The sequence below is a fragment of the Drosophila subpulchrella genome, unplaced genomic scaffold, assembly GCF_014743375.2.
Source record: "Drosophila subpulchrella strain 33 F10 #4 breed RU33 unplaced genomic scaffold, RU_Dsub_v1.1 Primary Assembly Seq354, whole genome shotgun sequence".
Lineage (NCBI taxonomy): Eukaryota > Metazoa > Arthropoda > Insecta > Diptera > Drosophilidae > Drosophila > Drosophila subpulchrella.
Window position 1 is genome coordinate 4461209 of NW_023665577.1, and position 17292 is coordinate 4478500.

Below are 17292 nucleotides of genomic sequence, written 5' to 3' on the forward strand. Positions count from 1 at the left end.
TGCTTTGCACCTTTATAATAAGTAAGATCCTCAAATTAGTACAAACAATATTCACTTAATTGTGAATTTATATTTATCTTTGCTTATATTGAGGAAAAGTAATTGGAAAGATGAAAGTTTTCATTTTTATCTAAGTTTTTATTCACTTACTTTGCCCTCTGCCGCTTGTATTTTTTGGCTGACTTGTTCCCATTTTGGAAGATTTGTTTGCTGAGCCAAAAACCATTTTGTGTCCCACATTTTATCTACTTGAAATTTTCCGTCGACATTTTTCACTTTTGAAAGGACTGCTTCAGTTTCCTTTTTCTTGGGTTTTCGTTTCCCCAAAAATCATTAGCAGGCGACCGAAAATTCAGGTCAGCCGCTTAATGTGCCGCATAAGTACCTATAAGTATGCAATGCACTTTCGCCCAGGTACGCCACACTTATCAAGTTGTACACCTGCTCACCTACACACCTGTGCTCCCGTACTAGGCTATCTACACCCACAGTGACCCACACTCAGGGCACAGGCCACGCACAGATTGCGGCAACAAAATCTGTACACTTTGGCTCCATTAAAGCCGCACGCACGAAGAGGCCACGGTTGCCAGCCCGTGGGCAACCAACACAAAAGTGTGATGTCAGTGGCTCACTCATATAACCCACCATACACCGTCCACCGCCCACCGGCACCACCGCCCCCTTGCGGTATTTATTTAGCCTATAAAGCTTCAGTGGGTTACAGCCGTCTCGCACAGCATCAAAGCGTTCATCCATAGGAGAGCCACTGGGAAAGACTCGGGAAAAAAGAGAGAGCCCTGTTTTTATACAAACAGACCATAAGATACTGATTACTTACTTTTCTGAAACAAAAACTATAGAATATTACTTTTTTTGACTCTTATCAAGTTTACCTCTAGTTGGTGACATCTATAACTCTGTAATTAAAAAGAAACAAATTAATACTTACTTCTAAAGTGCTGACAGGAATTAAATAGCTTAAATAAAATTGAACTTTGGATGAACAGTCGAACTTAAATATCTTATTATATATTTTTATACATCAAACTCAAAATTGATATAAAGTAAATATATTTAAATTATTTAGAAATTCTCATAGAGGTAATGTGAGATTAGATTACATTTCGTAAATGGATGCTACCCCGCGTTTTACAACTACCCAGTACAAAAAGGGGGGAAATGAGTGGAAAGTCGAGCGGAAAGTGACACACAAAACCAACCGAAAGCGGAGCTGCCAGCGCGGTTCATATGGCAGTTCAGTTCAGGAGGCAGTTGCCGAGTTGCCGCTCTGGTTGGACTCTGTTGACCTAAAAATCTCATTTGCCGCATGCTCATTTCTGCCATCACTTTTGTTACCTTACTTTTGTCGCACCTCTTGGCGGTGGGCGGTGTTCTTTGTTTTCGGCTCTCGGTTTCTGCAAAAACGCCCCAGGCCAACAAAAATAATAAAAAACAAGGAAGAACGCTATAGTCGAGTACCTCGACTATCAGATACCCGTTACTCAGCTAAAGGAACCAAAGGGAAATGGAGATATGCAAGCAGCAAAGCGAGATTTAAATGCGCCACCTACCGGCGGAAGACAGATTTAAGCATTGTGGGCGTTAGGGTAGGCGTGGCAAATTTTTTGTTGGATCAATCGATAGGCATTGACGAGACCAATACATTTCAGTTAAAATTTTTAATCTAGCATACAAATTGTGGGCGCCACAGGCTTGGGCGGTTTGTGGGCGTTAGAGTGGGCGTGGAATATTTGCGTAACAAACTTGCGCTGCGCACAAGGCTACGGAATCTAAATCTGAAATCCCAATACTCTATCTTTGATAGTTTCCGAGATATCCGCGTTCATATTTACGATTTTTTGAAGTTTGTGGGCGGTTTGTGGGCGTTAGAGTGGGCGTGGCAAACTTTTTTTTGGGTCAATCGATAGGTATTGATGAAAACAATTCATTTCAGTTTAAATTTTTACTCTAGCATCAAAACTGTAGAAGCCACAGTTTTGGGCGGTTTGTGGGCGTTAGAGTGGGCGTGGCACTCTACTGAAACAAACTTGCGCTGCGTAAGAAGCTCAGGAATCTGCTCGCCAAATCTCAATAGCCTAGCTCTCATAGTTTCCAAGATCTCAGCGTTCATCCGGACAGACAGACGGACAGACGGACAGACGGACAGACGGACAGACGGACAGACGGACAGACGGACAGACGGACATAGCTAGATCGACTCGGCTAGTGATCCTGACCAAGAATATATATACTTTATGGGGTCGGAAATGCTTCCTTCTGCCTGTTACATACTTTCCGACGAATCTAGTATACCCTTTTACTCTACGAGTAACGGGTATAACAACAGCACAGATTCTTTGAAATATAAAAAAAGAAAAACAAAAAATATGATTTTTTAGCGCATGGGAAAAATTGCACAGAGGAAGTGCGAGGAAATGAAATTCGAGCCCGCAGCCTGACCTAGAAGAAGCCGAAGGACCATATGTTCTACGCTCTCCATTTCCCCATCAGTTAATTTCCTGAACATGACGTGCAGCTTTTCTTGTCTTTTCTCTTTTTTTTTGTTTTATTTGTAGGATGAATTTCTCCATTGGTAATCAAAGTCCTTGTCATAAACGAGCAACTTTCCCAGGCTTCAATTTAATAAAAGGAGGAACATGTTATGCTCGTTCAGGGGTCAATGGCTTCACAGTTCAGTCGAGTTTGCCCAGCTCAGAGGAAAATTCTAACCACAGACTCATGTTTAATATTTAATGGTCATGTTTGGCTAAGCAAATTTACGTTGGAAACCTTTAATAATATTTATTTTTCTCTCTTTCATTGCAGGTAAGCGAATGATTTTAATAAAAATGAGGTAAAAAGGTGAATTGCAGAAAGTAAAAAGCTAGAAGAAAAAAGGTTTGTTAGAATAAATAAATCCCCTACTTATATTAAATTTTCGGTATTATAAATGCTATGTTGGGCATTTTAAATAGGTTATATCCCCAATACGGCTGCCTTCGCCAATTCTCTAATTGAATTCAAATCGGATTTAATATCGTTTCTCAAAAATGTTGGCCAGTTGGCACTGATTCGGCTCCACTGGCTTTTTTTCGCCCTCTGCCTTTTCGGGATGTCAATCTAATAAAGTGCAAGTGAAAGCTATGGAAATTCTCCCCGGTTCTGCGCTGTCACTTAATAATTCAATGCCAAAATGTAGGCAACGTTTGGTAACCCTCAATGCCAGCCAGATTTTATTATTTTTCGTTTTTCCTCCTTTTTAATTTTTTTTCCTCCTTTTGTTGTCGGTGGAAATGTCACATGCAAATCTAAATAAGCAAGGCAGAAAGAAGAAAAACGATGAAAATTGTGTTAGTCGCGCGAGAAAGCTGACAAAATGATAGATGGAAGCGAATAAAAAGGAACAAGGGGGGAAATTAGCGTGGGCCTTAAAAAAGCTTCAAAAGCAATCAAAATGACAACTTAAGTAGGCTTCCCAACAACACAGAAAGAAAAAAAATAAAAAGAAGGCAACGAGAAAAGTGAAAAGAAGAAAGTTAGGTTGAAATAAAAGTAGGGACGCAAGGAAAGAAAATCGCCCTCTTGGAGTTAGATGGGAGTCTTGAGAAATGTGGGCTCAATTAGGGCATAATTGTTTGTTTTCTCACTCGGCTGACTGGCCAGCTGCTAATTGAAGCATCAAAAGTTTTCTATTGGCTCCCGCCAAGTGTGAAAGGGCAAAGATGTAATTCAATTCCGCTTTTCCCCCTGCCAAATGAAAATTGATGGGGACTCCTCGGCTAAGCAATTATGAAAATGTTCTCGCTGCCTTAAAAACAGCTCCACTGCGTCGAAGTTCTCCCAAATCGTGCGTAAAATTGTTAAACTTTACTGCACAACCCGAAGACTTGGCTAAGAAAAATGTGTGGCCTCAAAGGCAGAAGAGATTTTCCTGCGGTTGTCTTTTTGGCCATGGCCAGGAGCAGCCGTTTGTGTGGGACCCAAATGCGCATTTAACTTAATCAAGATTTTAATATTTAAAGAATTTCCAGCCTGGCAACAAATTTGCCAGCACTCACACCCTCCACTTTTCACATTTTATGTCTTATCACTCTCGGTTCCCAAAAACCCCTTTTGCAAATGTTTTGTGTTGGCTGGCGAACAAGGGTTCTTGGTTTTTGCCACCGAAAAGGGGAAAACTATGCTGCCAAGGACAAACAACATTATCTCTCTTACATGATGCTTGCCACACTTCAATTGCTTGTAAATGCCACACAATAGATACCGCCCACTCCACCACCCACTCAACTCGATAAATTCTCAGCCAAGTTGTTGTTGAGAAAAGTTTTCTAGTAGTTTTCCCTTTTTGCGGCTTCTGCCTGTCGACTTGATTTTACTTTTATGTGTTGCACATTTATTTATTTCGACAGGTTGGAAAATATATACAGTCATATACATACTTTTTCTGTGCCAAAATCAATAATCAAAATGACAGCAGCTCTGCTGGTCAAATCCCCAAAAAGGTTTTGCTAATTCAGTAAGCAATGACGAAACATTTCTCTAAATAGAGGTCAAGGTAATTTCTGAAGTTTTTATTTTGGGTCAGAGATTATGGCTTCAACAGGCAGAGATTAATTTACAAAAATGTTTGCTTCTAAAACAATTTACATACTCACTTTATTTTATACGATGACTTTGTTGGTTTGGTATGTACTTATAAAGTAAGCGTAAAAACACTTATAATATGTAGATAGAGTTTAACATCACATTTTAACATCACAGATATAGTTTAACATCACAATTAAAATTATTTTTCCTTTTAATTATACTTTTTTTTTGTAATGTAAAAATTAAGACCTATCCTAACAGACACCACAGCTGTTAATCATTAACCAACTTTCTTATGTACATATTGTGGTCTCGTAAAAACTTTGACTATAAACTATATAAGACGACTTCTTATAGCCAGATCTCAGCAATAATTCAGTGCCCTTAACTGCTTTGCGCTTTTACGATACTAAATCATATTTAAAGGCGATTAAATAGAGCGAGGAGTGCAAGACACATAAATTATGTAGACTTGGGCTTGGGTTGAGAGGTGTTGGACCAAATCTCACAGACGACAGACAATTGGTTTTGTGTAGGAGTGGGTAATACACACAGCACAGATACATTTGCAGATACACCATGTATCTGCTGCCAACAATGACAAATTACCCAAAGCACAAAAATAAAGAGGAGAATCACGCAACTCGAAGACAGACACGCAGAAAGTATCTCGCAGATACAACATGTTGTTAACAGGGACAATAACAAGTTATGAGGCAGCTACAGACTCAGACTCTCTGCATAACAATAAACAGCAAGTTGGTGAAATATATTTCACAAAACTATTGTGCAAATAATGAAGCGCCCCCGGGTCGGAGGAATCTGAGCGAAGGAGCACTCCACTAGATGTAAAAGTTATAAGCATAATTCTTGGGAGGCAAGTGTGCCAGAGCAGGGAACACATGTTGGCATGTTGATTGTCGCGCCTTTTTCGGAGTCTGCTTTTGGGGCAGATTATCCCCTCCCTCACACATGCACACTCCCTCCCAAAAGTATTTGCCAACCAGATTTTTGACTTAGCTTTGCGGAGAGTATATGTGAGTTAGGCATGCACCATTTTGATCCGCTTTTCGTGGCGCTGAGAAAGTAGTGGAGGGCTAAAAAAAGCACAAATTCAGAAACTTTGTCGAGGCTTTAGTGTGGCAAATCCCAGCGACCTTTCCCTAACCGCATCACATTAAGCTCGTGGTCTTGTCGACTTCATCTGGCAAGAGCTTAACTTTGATTTCAGACACTCTGTGGGTGAGCGTGTAACTAGCCCACTTAAATGCGCGTTAGAGCGGTGACAAGATTTCAGGCAGAAAGTGTCAGCTGAGGAAAATATAAGTTTAAGGGGGTTGTACTAAGATAAAAGTTAATGGATCTTAAAATAGCATATTCAGAAAGTAACTTGATATATCATTAAAATCATTAGAGTTTTGAAATCTCTTAAATAGGTGTCTAAAAGTATGCAGTGAAAAATATTAAGTCTTCATAACTTATGAATCCCCTCAAACTTGTCGATTCATAACATACTTGATCATATTTTTTGAAAGCTTTAAAAGTGTTTCCAAAATTATAATACTTTTTAGAAACTATTTGAATAAATTTCCCTCGCAAGGGTGCTCCAAATTTGAAATTTCTTAAAAAAGGTGTCTAAAAGTATGTAACGGAAAAAGAAAGTAGCTTTAAGGTTAGGCTATACAAATTAACGATTCTAAATTTATTGTTGCATACTTTTAGACACATTTCTAACTGTTTTCTAAGCAATAATGATTTTTATAACTATTATAAGTACAATACCCACGCCAAAGCCTTGTACACTTTCAATTACACATCCTCCACTTAATAATTGTTTCACTGTTTAACAGTATATCACATCAAAGTCTTTAAGGACTGAAACTCAAGCAAATGAGCAAAGTTTTCACTCTCAGCTGATGACGCTTACTGTCATCTTGAAAGCCTCAAAACGCTTATTGTTGTTTTCTGCCGCTGATGATGGGGCGGGGAAATGTAAGTGATTAAACTTCAAGTACCTGAGGTTCGCTCTGGCTAAAATCATTTTCAAATAAATAAACTAAACGTGGCCGAGGAAAGTTATCAGGCCAGAAGAGAGGCAAAAACTCTTATTAGCCGGAAAGTAAAGAGGAAAAAGAGCAAAGTGGCAGCACAAGTAGACAGGCAATTGCGATATAAACAGTCAGTTGGAGCAGCTGCTGGAGTCCCCGGGGTATTGCTGGGGGATCTGGGAATCCGGGAGAGATGCAGTTGACAAAGTAGAAGGAGACTAAAGTTTTTCTTAGATTTGTGTTTGTTGTTTGCGTTTTGCTGAGCAAAAAACGAAGTCACACCACTTAGGGAAAGCAACTTTATCGCTTAGCAGGGAGTAGGAAAAAGATAAATTTAGACTTGGCTTCCAAAAACCAAAGAAAAAACATATTAAATCAAACGGAGTCGGGTCTTTTTGGCAATTTGTTTATTGTTTTTCTTTATTAACATAATTGATTACCCGATTTGTGGCTGTGGGTTACTCATACACTTATTGGCGAAGTTGGGCCAGATGCAGCATCTGAGACACATTTTCCCCTCTGTCGCCGCCGGGAAATCAGTGGGAAATCAAGAGCACGCCATTACACTTCCGCCTCCTTGAAATTAAGTTAGCTGTTTATCCTTTATCCTCGCCTCAGCCATCTGAGTTTTCCGCTTTTTTTCCTGCCCCTCCCCCAACTTTTACTTGATTGATGACGCTCATTTGTGCTACGTGTGTTCGGCTCGGGGCCCCTCTTCCCCAGGTTTTGCCAAATAATTCTGCTTAATTTTAAATCAGTTTGCAATTTGCTGCCGAAACTTTTCTATACCTTCTTTTTCCACCCACTGCTCCTCAGATCCTGCGGTTGAATTTGGTTTATTGCCTCGGTGCGTGTTGCATACTTTTTGCGGCGCCTTCCGGAAATGTTGTTCAGTCGTGTTGTTGTCGGTTGTTTATAATGTTTAAGCACACTCACGGGTAAAGTTAACCGCAAGTTACCAACTTTATTAATGTGCGTATATCCCCGTTCATGGGCCTCTTTCTTGCTTATTTTTTATGGACTGTCTGTGGGCTTTCTTTGTCGTTATTGCCTTTCCAGTTTATTGTTTACTTTCGGAATTGGGTTGTTTTTTTATCCTTGTATTTACTTAAGCGGGGGAAAAGTTGACTGAGGTATACATTTTATCACTGATTTATTTTCATTATTTTAAAGGGACAGCCAGGCATTAAAGGCAGGTTAAGATTAAAGATATTTAATTATAGCTGTTAGCCAAATCACTATCATAGTCTCAGCAGTTCCCAAACTTATCTTTATTTTTTATATGTTAAAAAGTAATTTATAAAATGGAATTTTAAATCATTCCCATTAAGTTGAGAGAACAAGCAAAACGAAGTCTTTGGAAAAATATTTGCCAAGCCATCGGCGACACTTTTCTCAACTAGCCTTAATACACACTTTCAATGGGGAAAATTGCATACCCTCTTCCACTCTTGACACCCCCAAATGCCAGCCACAATAACATATTTTTTCAATTTTTTCCCCATTATATTATTCCATTTTATTCCTGTTCAGTGGAAAGTGGCAACAAGGTTGGCGCTTGGTGCATTCTGTTTTTGCTTCAACGCCATTGAATATGGCAACAAATGCAATGGCTTGCGGTGAGGGGGTGAAAGTAGTATGCTTATGGAGAAACACCCCATTAGAAATGTTTGCCCGCCATCATAACGCATTAAAAATTCCGCAATTTATTCCGGGAGAAAGGACTTTTTCCTTGCTTTGCTGCTTTCTTCTGCTATCGCTCTTTAAAATCCTTCCTCCCATTATTTACTCAGTTTCATTATGCACTCATTTCATTAAAAGTTAACTCGCTCTTCGGGGCCAACCAACGACAATTTATTTCAATAAATTTAATTACTTACCCCTTGCAGGCATTTTTTGTTAACTATTTTCTATGCTTGACCAGCGGAATGTAAAATGTTCTCCCACTTTTTTTTTTAATTGTGTGCCAACCGGTGGGAAAAGTTGGATGAAACTTTCATTACCTATTTGTATTACATAATTGCACTCACGTGTGGCAGTCCCAAAAGTGTGTGTACATAAGTACAGGGGTGTCTGTGTTGTGTGTATGGGTTTTTCACAAAAAGTTTCTCCAGCGGAAAGTTCCATTCACTGTGCGTTGATAATTTGTTAAAAGTTTTCCCTTTTTTCTCTGTGTGTTTTCCGTGTTTGCTGCTCGCATTTATGGTTGTCGAGGTCGTTTGCAGGATGTTCAGGTAAACTTTTTCCTATAATTGGGTGCAGGAAGCTGTCTGCTAATATTAAATAGGAGCTCTAGAATTTGAAGCCATCTAATGGCTTTTGCTTAAAACTTTAAGTGGTACTCAACGATAAATATTTTTTTGAAAAATTCCCCACATTTATCTTTAGCTCTTCTTTATATTTGAATCGCAAGAATTTAATTTAAAACTGCGAAATAACTTGGTGCATTTTACTCAAAGCCTGGACAGTCCCAGCTGCAGTTTGTGGAGAAAATACCAGAACATAATGCCAACCTATATAGCTGGCAGCTGTAGCTTCTAATTAATGTCAGTCAGTATCTCTCGGATTCTGCTTCCTCCGCCTTTGTTTTTCTTTTTTTGCTTGCCCAAACTCTGGCGGTGGGCGTGGCATTGAGTAGGGCTAACGCCTTTTTCATGTCATAATAATTTCTGGCTTCCTTTTCCCTGAACCCTCTGATCCTGCAGCTCCACACAAAACTGAGAAATGGCGCATGAAAAGCGCCAACAAACTTTAATTAGTTATGCAAAGCGAATGCAGCTTTGGGAGCGAACAAAGAAGCAGGAAAAACAAAAAAAATGGGGGAAAAACTGGGGAAAACGATTATGTGAGTCTTACGTGAATTTAAAATGTAAAATAAAATTAAAAAATGGTACACAAAAAAATATAATTTGTAAGGGCAAATTACAAAGCACACACATGGTCAGCTCAACAGGAGTTTTATTTGCCGGAAGCGTGTCTAAAAAAGCGCAGAGAAAAACAATTGAGAACAAAGAATGTAAATTAATTGTGCGCAAAATCGTAATTGCATGCGGGTAATTAATAAATTATATCGCCATATGCAAATCCGCAAACGTATGAATGGGTTTGTGACGGTACGAAAACAAATTAACGTGAGTTTAATGCGCCGAACATATTTGATAACTGACCGCCGAAACAAGTATGCTATGAAAATATTGTTATGGCGTTTAATTGACACAAAAATAATTCAAAGGACTGGGCACCATACAGGGCATGGCTAATAACCTGAACTGACCTCCCTGGCAATCAAATCCATTTAATGAAACAGTTTTTAATTGAAGTTTAAAGTAAATGGCTGCATACTTTTTTGTGTGGCAACTTCTGCTTTGGACATTTTAATAAAGAGTTTTTTGTTTATTACAGTTGTATCTTTTAATTTAAGTTTTTTATTCGTTTAAATTGAAATTTTACTTGTTACGACCCATTTAACAACTAGAGCGATATGAAGAGAGTATCTCAACCTATCAATTCATTGTGCAACCATCTCACATCCGAAAAAACAAACTTCCAATCCAGGAAATTCCCTTCCTATCTTATCCACTCCTTTGGTATCTATCTATTGAGTATGCATCGAGTGGTGTATCCTTTTGGCCTTTTCCTACATTGGTTCATGCACTTTAGTTCATTACATCGTTTTCATTTGGCCAATTTGCTCACTTGACCATGGTTGATTTTTATTATTTGGTCTGGCAGTCGTCAGGAAAATTGAAATGTTTTCGGTTGCTTTGTTTTGTTGCGTTTTCCATTCGCCTCTTTCCTTTTCCCTGCAGGAAAGATCGACCGACTGACAGACTGACAGTACTCTGATACAGTGACTCCAACTAGTTGCATTTGGCTTTCCCCTGGGTTAAGTGTCCTGTTCAGTTTGCCTCCCCGGATTCCTTCTCGCTTTGAGCCATCTGCTGTGTCCTGGGCCAGCTTTCAATATCTGTTATTGTCCTTCCTTTGACTTCGTCCTGCTGCAGCTGCTGTTTGCATGCTACTTAATGTGGCACTGACTGTTGCCACTACGTGACTTTGCCGTCATCTTCATCACGAAGCCAGTTAAAATGTGGTCAATTCTGGCTACTTTCCTACTCAGTTTGCTTTGTGATCCCTGGGCTTTTGGCCACTTAAGTTTGTTTTCATTATTCTGCAAACGTTTACATCTTTAGTAAGCTAGTTTCAAGGAAGTGAAATGGATAGGATACCAAATACTGCAAAAGTTCTTGAATATGACCTAGAGCATGTTAATCTTTTGGTTATTTCAATTTTAAATATTGTAATAATATTAAAGTCAGAGACTCAGTTTTAACTTTTATTTAATTATATCGTTTTTCATTAGATCTCTATTTATAAGTCATGATTTTTTTCGACCTTTTCATAAAACTCTCAAAAAAATAATTGCTATTTAATAACCTATAAAGTAATAGTCTTAACTAAAATACATTTTTTTATAATTTCTTTTGTTGTAAATGTCAATAATAATTTATTATTTAATGAGCTAAAAAATATAAGTCTTAAAAATCTGCTGCAGACGAGAAAGCCGGCCTGTTGGAATTCGGTTAGATCCTCTTACTCTAAAGAATTCGCGACTTAAGAATTCAAATTTTAAAGTAATTTTTCTTCATTAGTTTCAATTTGTTAGGCTGTAAACAGCTTCCTTATTGCCAACTTCTGTATTCTCAGCCTCATTTGTCGACCTCAAATTACTTACCCAACCGCAGAAACTTTTGCCTGCTTACAGACTAAGTACGAGCAAATATAAACTGCAATTTGCCAGGAAGACCCCTTCTCGGCAAACAAAATATGCATGTGATATGCTTAATTATTTATTACGACTAATTTGAAAAGTCCCCAACAGATCTCGTCATCGTGTGCAAACTTTCACGTTGCTCAGCCGCTCAAAAAAAAAGGTACAGACAAACTGGTTAAACAGCAGACACCATATGAGTTTCAGTTTACTTAGGTCAAAATACCATCAGAGGACTCAAAAGGGTAGCACAGCTGGGGGAGAATATCCGAATAAGCGAATCAGGCCCAGAACAGCAAAGTTTAAGTAGTTTAAAAAGTGTCGTCGTCGCTGATGATGAGCTTACCAGGCCAACTAACTGGAGACGAATCCTCCAGCTCCAGTTCCCCAGATCCCTTTGGCCCACATTACCACCCCATCACCCCATTCGGGCAGCCGAGCTCACAAAGCTCGTTTAAGTTTTAATAAACAAATTAAACTTGCTGTCTGTGCAGTTTTCGGTGCTTACTTTCTCGGGGTCTACAGTGGTGACACGAGATATGCGCAATTTTAGAGATCAAGTGGGGTTAAACACAAGGCCAGGGGTCTTTATATTGCAGAGAAAAGTGGGTTTAAATTAGAGATTCACAAATGAGTACTGATAATGTGAGAAAGAAAAATTCTAGGTAAATTTTCTAATCTTTGGGTAATATAAATCCCTAATATTGTAGTAAAACTGATATGGGTATTTAGAATATAATAAGAAATACTATATTTACAACGCTTTAACTACATTTAAAAGTAAAGTAAAGGCTTTACATTATCGTAAATCGGTTATAGGTATACACTAAATACTAAAATAAATACAATATTTACTAAACTTTATCAGCTTTTAAAAGAAATTACAAAAGAATTAACAAATTTATTTTAGGTTTCCTTCAATTTGGAGACAAAAGTTCTGATCTCTTTGTCATTTTGAAATATTCAAATAATCTTTTATTACAATTAATTCCTGTTCATGGACTGTGCACATTTTTAAGTGCTTTCTTTTTATCTGAAGACTTAGGCAAAAGTCGCGGGATAACATTCATTAAATCCTAATTTGCAGAGGATTACGAGCAGATACTCGCATATGTGGGATTTCTGCCTCAGAATAGAATGCCCACAGAAACTCAAACCAAACATATGGATATGCAGAGCAATTTGCACATTTGGCCCAACGCCCACAGCAAAAATTTCTCAATTATTTTTGCTTGTTTTTTTCGGCTTGCTGGGCTTGCGTTTTTTTCTTTATTTTGGGCAAAGTCATGTCTTGGTGGAATTTTATTATCCCGGCAAGGATGAGAAGGATGCGCCACAGTTGCGCAATTATAACGCCGCCACAGAAATTTTATTTACGTAAATTTTATTTCAATTTATTTTCCTCGCTGCTGCTGCCATTTCTTGTACTTGTTTTTAGTGAGTTCTTTGCATTTACTTTGCCTTCCTTTATGAATTTTAATGAACGCTTTTTCGGTGGCTCGTTTGCTATGCAGAAAAACCGAACTAAAACAGAAGGCATGCAATTTCTGGGACCAAATTTAGACACTTCAAATGCTCAATGCAAATGTCATTTCACTTTGCTCGGGGTGTCGCTGCCTCCATTTCTCCATTTCTGTTGATTTCGCTACATGTGCAGTTCGCTTTTCGTTTTTCACGTTTTTTGATGCTGCGGCAAAATTCCAGTTTGCTTAGCGTTGCCAACTTGGCCAATGTGCCAACTCTGGGAACCCTTTGTTAGCCCTGCTAAATATTCGTTAACGTGGCGAGCAAATTTCGTTGGCAAACAGAGCTCCGCTTGGCGACCGCGCCTCTCTTTATAAAATTCAAATTTACATATTTGCACATCTAAATCGCAGTGAATTTGCATTGTTTGCCAAGGCTGCAGGTTTAAAAGGCTCGAAATTCGAAGGCTTTCTTTGTCACGGAGAAAAATTCGAGAGAAGTGCTCAGGCAGCTGAGGAATTATTTGGGTCATTTTTGGCAGCCAAGTATGTGTCTAAAATATTTTCAGGGCTTAAATGGTGGTATAAAAGCTTAAATAATGCTTCACAGCAAAATAAACTATAAGAACTGCATATAGATACCAACAATACCCATATTTTGCTGCTACTGACCTACTATTACAACTGAAAGAGAGGTCAAACAGTCGGTCAACATTTTCTGAAAATGTGAAAATAGCCAAAGTAAATATGTATTGTTCGGATAAATAATATTTTTCCAAATGTAAATATATATTTTCGCTTCACAAAATATTTATATCAGATATTGTTTAAAATTATTTGGATATTCCGAATTAAATAGTCGTTGGTAAAAATAAATTTTATCGCAGCTGCATTAAACATATTTCACGCTTGCCAACCATTTCTTAATTAAAATATGTTTAAACCAGCGTTTAATTTACACACTCACTTATTCGCGTATTTTTTTCGGCCACTTAATAAATTGCTAACATAAATTGCGCGATTTTGCAGCAACTATTTTAAATTAATTAATAGGAGTGAAATATGTGCGCGTTTAAAAAACGAAATAGCGCGGAGAAAAACGTCAACTGCGGCCAATTGAAATGCGGGCCGGCAAACACGGCGTATGATTAATATGCATTTACAAACAAAAAAAGTACGAAAACAGAGAAGAGGCGAAAGAATTTGTATTTTTTATTTATGACTGAACGTTGAACTTTCCGCTAAAGTCAGCGAGGCTCACACATAACAACTGCCACTCGGGGGATTTGGGTTAATAGCCAGTGGAGGGGGCGTGGCCAGGCGGAGGAGGCTGTGGGAAAACAATGGCCCACCTGCAACCCACAGGCCAAAAGGTGGCCGAGTGTACGTGCAAAGCTCACGGAATAATGGCAAAAGGTTTTTGTGTCGCCGTGCTATACAGATATACATGTATACGAATGTATATTTATTTTTTCTTTGGCGCCCAGACAGGCAGAAAAACAGGAATAACAATATGGAGATGCCGTCAGGTGAGTGAACAGGTAGCAGTGGGGCAATTGTGATGGCAGCTTAACAGTCTGACACGCACTAAGACTGCGACCGAGATGGAAATAGAAACCAAATGAAGGAACCCACTGAGGAAGCCTTCCAAACCCACCTGCAGTTGACAATAAAAAACAATGACAAAGGATTCTCAGAGCGCTGGACAGGTGTGAAATACAAAGCGGAATTTATAAGAAATATGGAACTAGTTTTTCCTACAACTATTGGATTCATTTCTATTGAAAAATGTTTGCTAAACTTTCTGCTAGTTGATTTAAGCTGACACACATTTCTCTGGCTTTTCTTTTGTAAATAAAGAATATAGAAACAACTCTAAAAAGGATGACAGTTGAGGGAGCAGATCCCCGAGCACATAACGAGCTGAAAAAGATGCTTTGAATACGAAATACAAAGCCTGACATAAAAAGAAACAGCAGCAATGAGCCGAAGGAGCGGCAAAAACAACGAACGGTTCACAGGTCACCAAAAAAAAAAGGAAAACATATTAGGGGAAAGGGGAGAATACCTATAGAGCTCAGAGAAAACCTGGAAAAACCCCCAAGCCGTAAACTTGAGCCGCCTTCAGAGTCCAGGAGCAGACAAAAAGGATTATAAGGGGAGGATACAAAAAAATGAGGGGGGCAAAAGGATATTTGCCTGCCTCTCTCTGTGTCCAGAAGTGAATTAAAGCTGACACAGGGAGCTGCCAAAGGATTTGGCTGGGAGCAGGGTGGCCCTAACCCCCTGCATATGTGGGTGTCTAATAATATGGTCAACACAGCATCCGCTGAACCACTGGCCACCAGCCACTAGCCACAGAAGCTTGGTCGAGAAGAGATAGCCATGCAGCCAGAGCATTTAACTTCGGTTTCGGTTTAGTCGGGCTTGGTTTCTTTTTTCTATTTTTTCCCCGGCATTTGATCCGGCGTTTGCTGTCAGCAGCTTTTGGGGGACAGAAGAGCAGAGGCGGAAAACCGCCGCCACATTGATTGCACCTCGAATCCCTTTTGGCCAGGAGTCTCTGGCAACCGCTTGCTAACCTGGTTTGTTACCTGATTATATGCGAGTGTGTGTGTCGAGTCCCGAGTCCTGTCTATTTGCCCAGTGCAGCGTAAACTCTGCAGATAAGTCAAAGCCAAGTGCAGCCAAGTTAATATTGCATGCGGATAAATTGGAGCTCATATTCCAGCTGCTCCTCTGGCATCTCCTGCATCTTGTCCCCCGACTTTGGCTTTATGCATTTCTGATTCCAGATTTTGCAGTCTGCATTTGATGGCTGAAGTTTTAGTTGTTATACTCTCGGCAATCGCAGAAGCTTAGGGGTATATGATTTTTATGCAAAATAAGCTGGTAGCTAACAAAAATGCAAATCTATACGATTATAGCTGCTTGAATAATGCAAGAGATCTTATTGCAATAATTTTATTTTTGTTTTTATCAAAGGGCGTTCTTTAAAATATTGTTTATTTAACATATAGTAGGTATAGATGCGTCGATTCCAGCACTCTTGTTTGTTTTGGCTCCTCTAAGCATCTCAGAAACTTAGTCATATTTGGACGAAACTTGCAAAAGTAAGCAAAAGCAAAGTTTTGAGGGGGATAAGTGAAAGGAAAGGAAAAAAGTATATTTTCAAATTTTAAAAGAGCGGTTAAAACTACTTTAAAGAAATTTATGAGCCATTCATAGAAAATTCCTGAGAAAATCTGCATGACTTCATATAAATATGAGTCTTATAAATATATCCTGCATTGTTTTTTTAATAAGCATAAAGACAAGCTTAATATGTATATTATAAAAGTTTTTAGCAGAAGATAATGTATTGTTTCATAGCTATTTTTAATAGTATTACAAAGCATAAACAAAAATCCAATTAGTTTGGGTGATGTTTCAACCATGACAAAATGTACTCAATATACCAAACAAGCTTACCAATTTAAACTCCGCTTTCCGCATAAAATGGCTTAAAGTAATCCCTCGTCAACATCGCCTTAAATCCATCATATTCCCATATTCTGTTTTCCAGTTGACCTGAAAACAGAGTTCATGCCCCTGCCCTTTTTATGAATTTATGTATTCCCCATAGCCGGCAAAAGAAATGTTTATAGAACATTTGCTCTGACACATCGCTCAAGATGATATAACAAGGAATAAACATAATCGAATAAATAAGCAACGTGGGGAGCAGGCAAACAGCCTGATACAGCCAAATCGAATTCCAGTTCCCCAACTTTTTCTGAAGGCTCAGAGTTTGGTCATAAAGGATTTACACGGATGTTAACACGGGCCGGCTAAAATATGTAAAATGCTACAATGGCAGCTTCAACAGCAGCTGGCTGAGTATGGGTCCTGTTTAAATTTGTTGTCATTTTTGTCTTCCCCCAATGGAGATGGGGAATGGTATATGGAATGGGTCCTGGGTTATGGCTGTCAGTAATGCTTGAACGCCCCTCGTGAGCACCACTTGACAGGTTCTCCCCCGGCGGCTGTATTTTTACCAGGGATGAACATTCGTCACTGGCGGCCCGACATCACTTGGTGATGTGTTTATTATGTGCCTCTAATATATTTATGAGGCGTCTTATAAACGCATTTTCATTTTATTTACATCGCCTGACTCTCTTTCTTGCCCGGCAAACAATCAAAACACATCCAGCGAATAACACCCTTAGGTATTTTTGGTTTCTCTCGAAAAATATGATTTCAAACTCATGCAGACATGTTCTTGTCGGCCGCGTATTTATCATATGGTGGTAGGAAATGATGCGCATAATTTCCTTATGAATTTATATCGCGAAAATTATTTCGGGAAGTGTCTCGAGTGGCTCAATCGAATGAATTTCCGAATTTCAGCCGAGGGAGCTTTAGAGAAAATTTCGGC

At 38.9% G+C, this 17292-nt stretch overlaps 1 protein-coding gene across 19 annotated transcripts in view; it reads left to right on the forward strand.

Moving 5' to 3' along the window:
* LOC119559918 (dystrophin) overlaps nucleotides 1-17292 on the forward strand; it is a 151390-nt gene that overhangs the window by 87331 nt on the left and 46767 nt on the right. The gene's annotated exons all lie outside the window — the stretch shown is intronic.